Source organism: Cygnus atratus, chromosome 12 (genome assembly GCF_013377495.2).
Source record: "Cygnus atratus isolate AKBS03 ecotype Queensland, Australia chromosome 12, CAtr_DNAZoo_HiC_assembly, whole genome shotgun sequence".
NCBI lineage: Eukaryota > Metazoa > Chordata > Aves > Anseriformes > Anatidae > Cygnus > Cygnus atratus.
This window is the reverse complement of record NC_066373.1, coordinates 2,233,364-2,244,897: the sequence shown is the minus strand read 5'-3', so window position 1 is coordinate 2,244,897 and position 11,534 is coordinate 2,233,364. Positions and strand designations below refer to the sequence as shown.

At 45.6% G+C, this 11,534-nt stretch overlaps 1 protein-coding gene across 2 annotated transcripts in view; it reads left to right on the top strand.

Annotated features, from left to right (window-relative positions):
* Positions 1-475: 475 nt before the first annotated feature.
* Positions 476-11,534, top strand: part of BANP (BTG3 associated nuclear protein) — a 145,815-nt gene continuing 134,756 nt past the window's right edge. For both annotated transcript variants that reach the window (XM_035566269.2, XM_035566268.2), the window contains exon 1: positions 476-581. The gene's annotated coding sequence lies outside the window, so the exon portion shown is untranslated. The remainder of the gene's footprint in view (positions 582-11,534) is intronic.

Here is an 11,534-nt window from a genome sequence, read left to right as displayed (position 1 = left end):
GAGGTGCGTTAGGGGTGTGAGGGGCGTGAGGTGTGTGAGGAGCATGAGGGGTATCTGATGCGTGGGGTGTGAGGTGTGTGAGGGGTATATCGTGTGTGAGGTGTGAGAAGTGTGAGGGGTATGTGGTGCCTGAGGTGTGTGAGGAGTGTGAGATGTGAAGTGTGTAAGGTGCGAGTAAGGTGCGAGATGTGAGTAAGGTGCAAGGTGCGAGTAAGGTCCGAGTAAGGCGTGTGAAGTGTGCCCGTGTGCCTCGCGGGTCTGTCGCTTGCGGACTCCAATTCCCAGAAGGCACCGCCCCACCCGCGTGTACTACAGCTCCCGGCCTGCCCGGCGGGGCCGGCAGCGAGGAGCGGCCGCTCTGCCCCCTGGGACTTGTAGTCCGTCCCGGCGGGCGCGGCGGCGGAGGGGCGGCTGCGAGCCCCGTCCGTCGGCACGCAGGCGCGGGCGGCCGGGGCGGGCGGGGGCCGAGCGGGCTCGGCGCGTTGGAGCCTGCGCGCTGCGGAGCCGGAGCCGTCTCGCGAGGAAGGACGCCATTATCGCAGCCGCCCGACAAACACCACGAGAATTGGGCCCCGCACACGGTAACCGCGGCTCCCCGCGGCCGGCCGGCTGGGGCCGAGCTCCCGGGGGGCCTCCCGGCGGGCCTGAGGGGCTCCGGCTCCCTCCGCCGCCTCCTCCCCCGGCTCCTCACGGGGCCGCCCGAGCACCCGGCCCGCGGGGCGGCGGCTCCGGGGAGGGGCCGAGGCCCGGGGGTGTGTGTGTGTGTGTTGGGGGGGAGGGGGGGAGGCCGGGGCCTCCTCGGCGCCTCGCTCCCCGCCGGCCTCCTCCTCCTCCTCCTCAGCAGGGCAGCGGGGCGGGGTCCCCGCTCCGTGCTGGGGCTCCGCGGGCCCTTCTCTCGCTGCCTCTCCCCGGGGAGCCCGGCCTCGTCCTCTCCCCGCCCCGGGGTGCGCCCCTGGCCCTCGGGAGGACGGGGGAGGGAAGGGGCAGCGCGGCCTCCCCCCGTCACGGCCGCCCGCAGCTCAGCCTCAGCCCCTGCCTCAGCCTCTGCTTTTCCCCTCAGGGAGGGAAGGGGCTGCTGCAGGGGGTGCCGTGCCCTGCTCCTGTCAGAGCAAAGGGTTTTCCCAGTCCTATCTGGGCTGCTGTTTTCCAGCCTGATCGCGTTAGGCTTGGTAAAGCAGTCCCGATCACATCTCTCTCCCCTCCGTATCCATAATTCAAATGGTTCTTCTTTTTCTTTCTTTCTTTCTTTTTTTTTTAAATCCCCATACCGTGGGAAATTGTGCGTGCTACCAAATATAGTAGTTTTATCCTGCTATGGGTATACTTTATGTATCAGTTTATTTTTAGAGTTCTCAAGGGAAGAATTTTTTTTTTCAAAAAGAAACAAGTTTGGAGGGGCTTTAGCAACTGAGTGCTTCAGCTGGAGCAGCTTCCAAATTGCTGTAAAATGATAATTGAATAATTTATTTGAGATATATATATATATATTTTTTTTGCCTTCTGTGTGAGGTTACCTGAGCTGCAGTACCCTTTTGATTTCAGCGTATCAAGAAACAAAGATAAAATGTGTCTGTAGGATTTTGAGCACTCAAACAAGATTTTTAAAATAAACAAACGAAAACCTCCCTGTCTTAATAACGTCATAATGGTGCCTCTTGAAACAACGGATTTACTTGGTTAGGAAATGTTAGCGTACCTGTGAAACGGTTGTCCGTAAAAATTGACCAGAATAACGAGTATGTGGTTCTGAAATTGGAAGAGCCTTACTCCATACATTAAATGGCTTCTTGGCAGCAGTTCAGTTTTCAGTAACGCACGAAAAGATGTCAGGAAGAACGTCTAGCTAATTGATTAAAAAGAGCGAAAGATGGTGTTTGGATTCTGGAAGCGTTAATATTCCATCTGCTTTAGAGGATGAAAATATTTTGTAACTCTTATCTTTGTTTTTAACTTAGAATCTTTTTATCGTAACAGAAACCGGCTTTAATGCCTTAATTATTCAGCCATGTATTAATTGTGTGGTTATAGAACGGGTTTTAAGACTTAAAGGAGTAACGGGGTGCGTTAGGAGTACAGCAGGAACGCGGCGAGCGCCGACTGCCAACGTTCATAGCTGACAGGGCTCCGGCAGCACGTGCTCTGCTGAGCGTGTTGCAGAAGGGCTTGTGTTTCCTGCCTGGGCTGTTTTTAGCACAGGACAACATACACGTTTTACACGGTTTTGTACAGACGAGGTGAAGGAAGATGAGCTTGCACCTCCTTGTAGCGGGAGAGCTACTTACGGGTTTACCCTGCGTTTGCAGAGCAGTGCTCGGTTGTGGGATTCAGACTCACATTAATTACAGTAACACGCCCACGTTTGCAAGGATTTCACCTCATCTCTGGTCTTCAGCTTTGCCCTGAACTTGTAAAGCATCGTTTGTGCAGGAAGAATACACGCCTCTTATTTTTTTGGAATTTGAATGTCTTCGTATCTTTCGCTGAAGAATGGCTTGAATTGAAATTCCTATGATGCTCCTTAGAAAGCAAACTAAAAGCTCTCTGATTACATTCATTGTAGAAGGAGGAGATGGGCATTTCTTTGTGCACAGAAGCTCTTGCCCCAGAGATCTACAGAAACTGTTTATGTGAGTTGAGCAGAACAGCAGGAGCTACTTGTAGGAGGAGACAGTGTGAATCAATTGATTAGAACAACAAAACACCTATGTACGCTAAACCTCGCCAATAAATTTTTCTTCCACAGATTTGATTTCCTCTAGTTTGGAACTTGATAGTTATTATCTACTGAAGTAATTTTATTTGTTTTCTGCTTTTTACATATTCATTAAAAGCTAAATCGTATTCTTCTTTTGCAAGTAAAAATAAAAATAATAAAATGTCTTTAAAAGTCACGTCAAACACTTGTTTCCTTGCAGTTTTAGCTTTTTTCAAAGCTACTGTTAAGCGCTTAGTTTTGCTCGCCGCTTGTTAGACTGCATGTGAAGACAGTAAGCGGACATGCACAAAAAAGATAAACTTCATAAGATCCTTTGCATTTGGGACTTCAAATAAAATAATTTATGACGTTGTCTGTTGGACAAAATTCCTTTATCTTGGTTCCTGTTTGTAAAAAAAACATTGACTTAAAGGGTAGAAACCCAAACTACTTAAGGGAAAAATAAGTTATGTTCAAGTTTTCCTCTGAAAATTTGAGCATCCTTATCTTATGATGAAAAAATAACACGTCTGCTTTCCCATGGTGCGAATTCATAGAAACTGTGAAGAAAATCACCACTTGCCTCCCTGCTCTTTATAAACACATCTGTTATGTGTCACCTTAGCTCTGACAGCCCGCTGATAGATACTCTTGCACGTTTAAAGCTGGAATTACTTTTTTCTCCGGAGGAGGGAGGGGGAATGGCAAAACAGGATCAGACTGTAGTGATGAAAGTATTTCAGAAGAATACCTGTCTGTCTTTTTCTACTTATGTGATGCTCTTCAGATTATTTTCATAAATAGTTTTGGTAAGAATTTAAAAACATCAGTGTTATCCCTGTGTTTTAAAGCAGTGCTAAGGTCTGTTTTGGGAGCTTGGATGTTTCCTTTTTCGAAGTGGTTGCAGGAGGGAAATGTTAGACTTTTGAGTAAGCAGGTTACCTGTTGTAGATCTTATGTTGGCCACGGTGCTTGTTGATAGTAGGGGCCCGTAACAGCATCAGCTTCTTCCACCAGAAGTGCTAGATCAGAAATTTTTTCAAGTACATAGATCAGCAGTGCACGTGGTAGGAAAAAATAGGAAATGATATTTATTCCCTTTTGTTATCTAGCTTCTGCTTGAGGTAAGACAAACACAAAAGAATAAAATGTTTTTGCACAAGTTTTCCTTGAACTTGAGCCAGACGTCAAGGAGCTACAGACTGAAGTGAAATCTTTGCCGTACGCTTTTCAGGGTCCAGGCAAGCCCGTGTGTCGGTACAGGTGCTGTCCTGGGCGTCTCCTGTGCTTGGGCTGAATAGCTCTCCAGGGCAAAACCTTCAAAAGCTATAGCGAAGTAACTTTGCAGAGGGAAATGGAAACTTCCGAATCCTGTACTAATCCTGTAACCTTCCAGTTTAAGTGCCCCTGCCCGTGGAAAGGCTGCGCTAAGCTGGGTATCTCACAGCGTGTGTGGGACGGGGTCGGGGCTAGGTGTGCGTCTCATTCCCACAGCCTGCTCCACGTTCATTCTCCGTCTCTTAAGAGCTGGTTCTACAACGGTGAGTGGATGTGGCGATGAGAGGAGAGGATTGTGGCTTAGCATCTGTGCTCCACGACACAGACCTGCCAGTGGCGCTTCGCAGTGTGCGCCCAGCCTCTTGGCAGGAGGGCGGCGGCAACCTTGGACGTGGAGCGGGTCAGCCAGATGGAAGTGGCCTCAGCAGCGCCGTTCCTTTGCAAAACAGCAGGGGACGTGATGTTTCCCTCGGCAATCTCTTTGGGTTTGAATTCCACCAGTGGGGCTTTTCAGCGAGCAGCGCTGGCGTAGCGTGCTGTCAGGAACGTGATGTGGCCACGAAGCGGGAGCTGCACACGTGTTCCTCAAGGGTTGTGCGTGGCTCGAGCACAAGGCTGCCGTCCAAGGGGCAGGGCTCGGTTGCTGTTGCTTGTGTTTTATCTAGGCAACGACAGGTCGCTTCTGCAGCCTGTCCGCTTCCAGAAACATAAAAGCCATTTGTGCGCTACCTAAAGCCTCTCAGCCATCTTTTACGTGGCTTTAAGTAGAGAACGCTCTGATTCTTTGTGCTGGAGAAGTATGGATGTTGTTAAACTGGAGATCAGTGTCAGCCAGTTTCTAGTTTGATCTGCCTACTGCTATGATTTCAGTTTGAAACACTCTGACTTTCCTGATGTCTTTAACTATTTAGAGCAAATAATATTCTCCAAGGTTTCTTGAAAATAATGCAAGTAATTCCATTGAATGAAATAAACCTTGTTATTCTCGTGGTCATTTAAAATTTAATATGCTGAGATCCTGTTCGTTAAGCTGTTTGCTTGAGAACACAGAATTATTTTTAATGAGAAAAAATTACTTTGTGATACAGAAATAATTGGAGAACATAATGGAAAAACGGGGCTTTCAGAGCTATAAATTGAAAGCTGTGCTAATTTCCTTAAAATCTGTTTCCCATCCTTTGATCTCAGCTGTGTACTTTGCATTGCAAAAGGGAAATCAGTTTAAAATAACACAGATTGATGGATATGTGGAAAAAAATCTAGGCAAACAATTGCAGTAGAATAGAGAGAATTAAGGTATGAAGCAGGAGGTAAACTTCAGGGATTGCTCCTATTATTGAAATAGTTAATGAAGTTGCCTTAGAAACACACACAAATGCTTTTTATCAGGTATAAGTCACTATGTAGGTGGTCACTATTCACAAACTGTCATTTTGTTCAGCAAATTTTAGCAAGTGTTGTAATATTGACATTTTTTTTCACCTCCTTCTCTCTTCCGGCAGCATCTGACAACTTTTAAAAATCGTTATTTTTAGCTGCAGCCCTTTTGTTATGTTACTTATTTTCCGCTTTCCAAAGGGGATTCAAATATTAAATTCCCATATGTTCTGTTGAAATATTCCTTAATAAGCTCCTTGCTGTTTCTAGATAACAAATAATACTTGAAGCTTTCGGCTGGAGCATGGCAATGTGTTTTGATTCCTAAATAACGGGAAAAAATCCTCAGTTTTGAAGACCAGAGATCTAGATCAGTCCTGTCTTGTGCGTGAGATTATATTCCCGTGTTAAAAGCCCAGCTATGCCTCTTCAGGGCTATTTGCTCAACAGATAGTAATTGCTTGATTTTTCTTTACTGGGTTGCTTTACAAGGCTATACATTTTTTTTTAAAGTGGGGTTTTCTTTTATTTAATGTTGTTACTGTTTACCATTTGATTGCTACTATTACTGTCAGTATTTATAGACTTATGGGCTGTTGTTGCAGCGGTAGGCAGCTGCACCTCTATCCTCTTTTTGATCTTTTGGGGTGTATTCCTTATAGTTCTAGGCATTAGGAACCTCCAGAGTGAAGTTTCATTGCTATTTCCTGGCATTTGAGAGACATTTGGATTTTAAACCAGCAAACAGCATGCAATATATTTTATCTGGATAATGCAGATTGTATATTTTCCTCCGCCATCTTCTGGTGAATTAGGCAAGCTTAGCTTCTTCAGACACATGAGCAGGTTCCTGCCGGTTGGACTGATTTGTCCTCAGCCTCAAAGCATAGTTATAGTTACTCTCAGGAGTGGATGAATGTCCTTTTTAGCCCTGTTTGATGGCGTGTTCCTTCTTTGCGCTCCATGTACTTCTCTAGCTGTTCTGTTAGGGATGGTCCTGAAGGTTCAGTCTGCACGAATCAAACCTAAACCTGCAGAGTAAAGATTCGGGGGCATCCCTTAATGGTCTGTACATGTCAATGGCTGCTATCTGTGTCTGTTAGTCTGCCCAAATATGTATTTCGTAGGAAAAAAAAATATCATTTTGAGTTGAACCAGTAGTTATACAGAAAGTATCTCTAATAGTAGAGAAATACATCGTAGTATTAGCTTGGAAGCACCTATTAAATATATCATGAAGTCTTAAAGAACTTTAGCTTTTTGGCTTCCACTTCATACGGGGAAAAAAATTCAAGTTTCTCAAAATGATTTTTGTCTATGCCAATGAAATTTCAAAATGTTTTGTTATCAGTGCACTTTTCTTCTTGGCGTAATGAAACTCAAAGTTGATAGAAATTGTATTTTCCAAAGTAGTCTCTCGAGCAAGTTTACGGCCAAAGATTTGGTGATAAACTTTGATTCAGTCTCTGGGTCTTTGCCGGGGGGCAAATGTGGTCCCTTGGTCCTTCGTGCAGGAACCCAAGTTTCATGAACGTCACGGAGATCCCTGTGCTGCAGAGGAGTCTCACCTGACAAAAGACTGCGTTCGTACGTCTGTAAAACAGGCGTTTGTACTGCTCGTACCCGCCCTCCAAGCGTTGGATTCCTGGGACGGGAAGAGGATCCCACAGCTTTCCTCAGCCAGCTTCTCGGCTGCCTCTGCAGATCTTTCAAGTAGCAGTGGGTGAAGCTCGTTCGCTGTCCTGCTCTGCCCTGCTGCCTGTGGAAACGAGCGTGGCACAAGAACTTGGGGTGTTACCTGCTCTGAATGAGTGCTAGGTTCATGTCGCAGCGGGTGATGTTTCAGATACCCGTGACTTCTGGAACATCGTCTTTCCAGAGGAAGTCCTCATTTCCCATCCCCTTCCCCAGCTCTTAGTCACTTCTCAATAAAGGCCCTTTGAGATGTTTAGAAATGACTGTTGTTTCCTCTTTGAGTTTCCCCTGCAGGATGAGTAGCAAAAACTCATTTAAAACAACGTGATCTGCTCAGGAGCCAGGCAGATACTGTACCTTGCTTTTTTATTTTTATTTCTGAGGGGAGTATTCTTTTTTCTCTCCAGCAGGGAAAATTGAATCTTGCCTCGATCCCTTGGTGGGCCAATGGCACAGATCGTACCAGACCTGAAGTCTGTAAACTTCTGTGGCTTCTGTCACTTTAGATGAAGCATAACATCTTAATATCCTTTGAGTTTTGTGATGGAGGATGGGAAACAAAGCACCCAGATTTCAAATATTTCAGTACAGCGCTTTGTCTGCTGCGTAATCCGCTTACATTGCAGTATTACACCTCAAGCAAAGTTTCGCTCTTTCTCATACGCTTAATGTTCTGGTTAGGTAAGAGCTTTTTCCTTTGGACGGTAGCACTGAGCTGGGGCGCAGCTCTTTCTTTAACATTCCGTTCATTTTTCTTGTTCATTCACATTTCAACTAGAATAAATGTTAGCGTTTGGTTTTGATTCTGCTTGTTTAACAGGACCGCCAGTTTGCTAGGACTACCGAATCGTACTTCAGAATAGCAAATTTACAGGACCAGACTCGGGCTGCCTTTCTGAGGCTAGTTTTATTGTCGGAAGGTCCATGGCTCCACGGGCACAGTGTCGGGAAGTGTTCAGGTGTGCGTTGGAGCTGCCTTCGTTAGTCGGGGTGCACTCTGCAGGCGTTCAAGGCGTGCTGGTAATCTCACCAAAACCACATCCATTCCTAAGATCCGCACGATGTTTTGGATCTTGCTGTGGCACAGAAGCAAAATACCTTTATCAGTGTTGTAGTTGTCGTAGAGGACCGAGATCGGCCCCAAATAATTCAGATTGGGTTAGGCACTTGGTTGCAATTCCCAAAGTCAGCCCGAAGTATCGCAGAAAGATAGATGCCTGAAGAGGTTACTGGGGGAGAAGCTGCTAATCTCAAATGGGTACAGGCACCCAAAGTTAAAAGGACATCTTGGTGACCTATCTCACCCCCCTCCAGCCACAGGTAGAAGCTCTTGGAGGCTGGGAGAGACACTTATGTACGTGATAGGAAAAGGGTTCTAGAAGCCCGTTCTTTGAACCAAAGCGTTTGTGTTTCTGGGGGGATGTTATCAATAAAGATTCTCCGTCTATGGGCGAAAGCAATAAAACGTGGTACATCTGGTTCTGCGTACTGCCTGCGCTGTTCGAGTGGCTCTTGTTTCATGTTCGCTGGGTTTTGAGCCGTGCAAGTCGTGCCTCGCATTAACGACCAATATCCTGAGCAATTTTACGGTGATGCAGAAAACTGACCTCTGCTTTAGGGCCCTGAATCTGCAAGCACTTAAGTGTATCCAGTCCACATGGGCAGTCTCATTAAGTTCAACGGGATTGTATGTCGGTAAAATTGAATTCCGACTTCTTTACATGTCGAAGCACCTGAAAGCGCGCTTGCGGTAGGTGTTAACATCTCCTTCCTAGCTCCTTTGGGAATAATTCCAGCAAAGCTGTGGCAGCGGGGCTGTTTGCACGTGACAGCAGTGAGTGTTTGTACAAGGTCCACGGAGAGCTTGTGCTCGAGTTTCTGGTGGATGTGGCCACACAGCCGCTGCTGGGGTTTCTCGTGCCGGAACGTGCCGAGTGGGGCCGAGCACGCAGGATTGCGTGGCGGTTGTGTTCTGCTTCGGTCGTGTTGGGGTTGTGGCCACGGGCAGCGCATCAGCAGAGTTAGAAGCGGACATCCAGGCAAACCAGTGGCTTGTACCAGGTGGAACGACGTATATACGTGTGTATATACATATGGCCAATAATAATTATAAGGCATTGACAACAATATTTGAGGATTTCTGCCTCCCTGCAAGATTTTGCACTCCAAAGAAATTTTAAGACCCTTCATTTCTGAAGCAGCTGTTCCCCTCTGTATGTTGCTGTCTCCGTTTTAAACTGGTCTGGGAGTCCCTCAGCATCGCGTGGTTGTTACCGATATTTCTTTTAGATATCTGCCTGCAGACTGTTATGGCCCCTGTCCTTGCCTTCCTAGGTAAGGGATGGTTTTGTCATGTCTTGGGAGGGCAGGCTTTTTCTGATCTTTGGCTGAACCAAATATGCACGTATATTACACTCAATTTTAAACTGTTAAACTGACATTCTTGTGGCACAGTTATGCTGTGAAAATTACATAAAACACTGTTTTTACTTCTATTTTAAGGACAAAAGCTAAACAGAAGCTAAGAAAGATTAGAATTCTCCTGCATAGTTTTTGGTGGTAGTAAAGAAATGCAAAATGTTTTTTGTTGTTGTTGAAAATAGTTTTTGACTTCATGTTTTGACAGACTGTAGCTTCAGAGAATTGGGGTGTAAAGGGGGCTGGGAGCTCCTGCATTTAACCCTAAGTGCTGTTAACTTGTTGCTTTTTATTAGGTTATTCCTCACCTGCTAAGTAAGAGAATTTTCTTCATTTATCAATAGCGCTGAGAAATACCAGCCAGGCACTAATTGTCTGCTCAAATAAGAGAAGTTCAAGTAAACGCGCACAGAGGAGGGCTTTGGAGAACGTTTGTTTGCTTTAAATACAGCGTTTACCCTCACCAGTGAGTACGAGGGAGAAGATTTCTGTTTGGTGCCTGTTTTCGTATGTTAACAAGTCACTGGCTGATTTTGATGATGCACTTTGGAACGGTGCCCTCCGATTTTGTAAAGCCATCAGATATTCCAGCAAATAGATTTGTTTACAAGGGAATGCTCGGAAGAATTACTCTAAATGAATGTTTTAAAACGGATTAATTAAATTGCATTAAACTCACGTGTGGATAAACTAATCTAGAATCCAGGTGACCTGAATTTAATTTGGCTGCTTACAAATATTCCCTTAATTAAACAATCGTAAATCTGTCTTAGGTCTATCAATTCTGAGAAAGAGCGCTCACAGAGATATTTGGAGCACTTTATCTAACCTACTGCAGCTGTATCACGCGCAACTCAAGGTGTGAGCGTGCCTGAGCGCTGTAGTGCAGCAGGAGGCTGCGGCACCGCTCGAGGCTTTTGGAAGCGGGGGGCGCATCCCGCTGGGGGAGAGCCGCCTCCTAACCCGGGCTTGAATTTGTGCTGGGCGAGAGCTGAAGGTGTCTCCTCCAGCCCCCAGGAGGAGTGGATCCGTGGAAATAGCACAGCTGGAGCCAGTTGGAGTTTGGCTGGCCAAGGCCTCCTGTAACGAACGTATTAACGAGGTATTTTCCGTCGTCTTCCCAAACCTCTCCTCCAGGTGATGGCAGCTGACTACAAAATACTGCTCTGGTCATCCAGCTCCCCAGCACCACCTGGGGAGGGACAAAGTGGGGGCATTTCATTTGTGGAGCTTGGCTGTCCCTGATGGGGTTTATCCTGAGCTTCCTGGCTTTCTTTGCATTTTTTTTTTCTTATATCTTAGTACTCGGTCCAGGTAATATTTCAGCATTGGGTTCTCGATGCCAATGTACATGCATTTAATTTAGAATTAATGGGGACTGGCGTTGCGGCCAGGAGAATGAAAGGGGAGGGGGTTAAAAAAAAAAAAAAAAAAGGAAAAAAAGGCAAATTTTGAGAAAGGAAGTGCTTTGCTTCAGGAAATGTTGGTAAATACTTCACTGGGTGAAATATGTGGAAAATGTATGGAGAAGTTGTTGTTCTGATTTTTTTTTTTATTTTTGAATCTGAGGCTTTTTTAAGGTAATAATCTAATTCTAACTTTAATCCTGTTAAATTTTATCAGAATGTTGCCCTTGGTTCTGAAAGCAAGCTTAGCCCGCTGCTGAAATTTTCTGTTATAAACTGAAATTCTGAATTTTTCAGAGGAACGTTTTCATGTTGTGGTAGCTGCTGTGGTTGCAGCACCCAGCGGAGCTCACTTGGGCGTTGCTTTCACGACCCTCCCATCTAGCATTAACAACAACTACCTCTTTTCTCCTTATTTTTGGATCCAGAAGCTCAGTGAATCTGGTGACAGCAGAAGGATATTTTGCTCAGCCTGGAGAGACTGTAGAAATGTGTTCTGTTGGCTAATTGCAGTGTATGGTTTCCTGAAATTGTAATAAAATTTGTTGAAATGGAAATAAATACTGTTGTTATGAAGAAACGTTGCTGTGTATGTGTAATAGCTCTCTTCCCAGTCCCAGTCTGGTTGGTATGCTGTTGTTTAAAGACTGACAGAATCTTTCAGG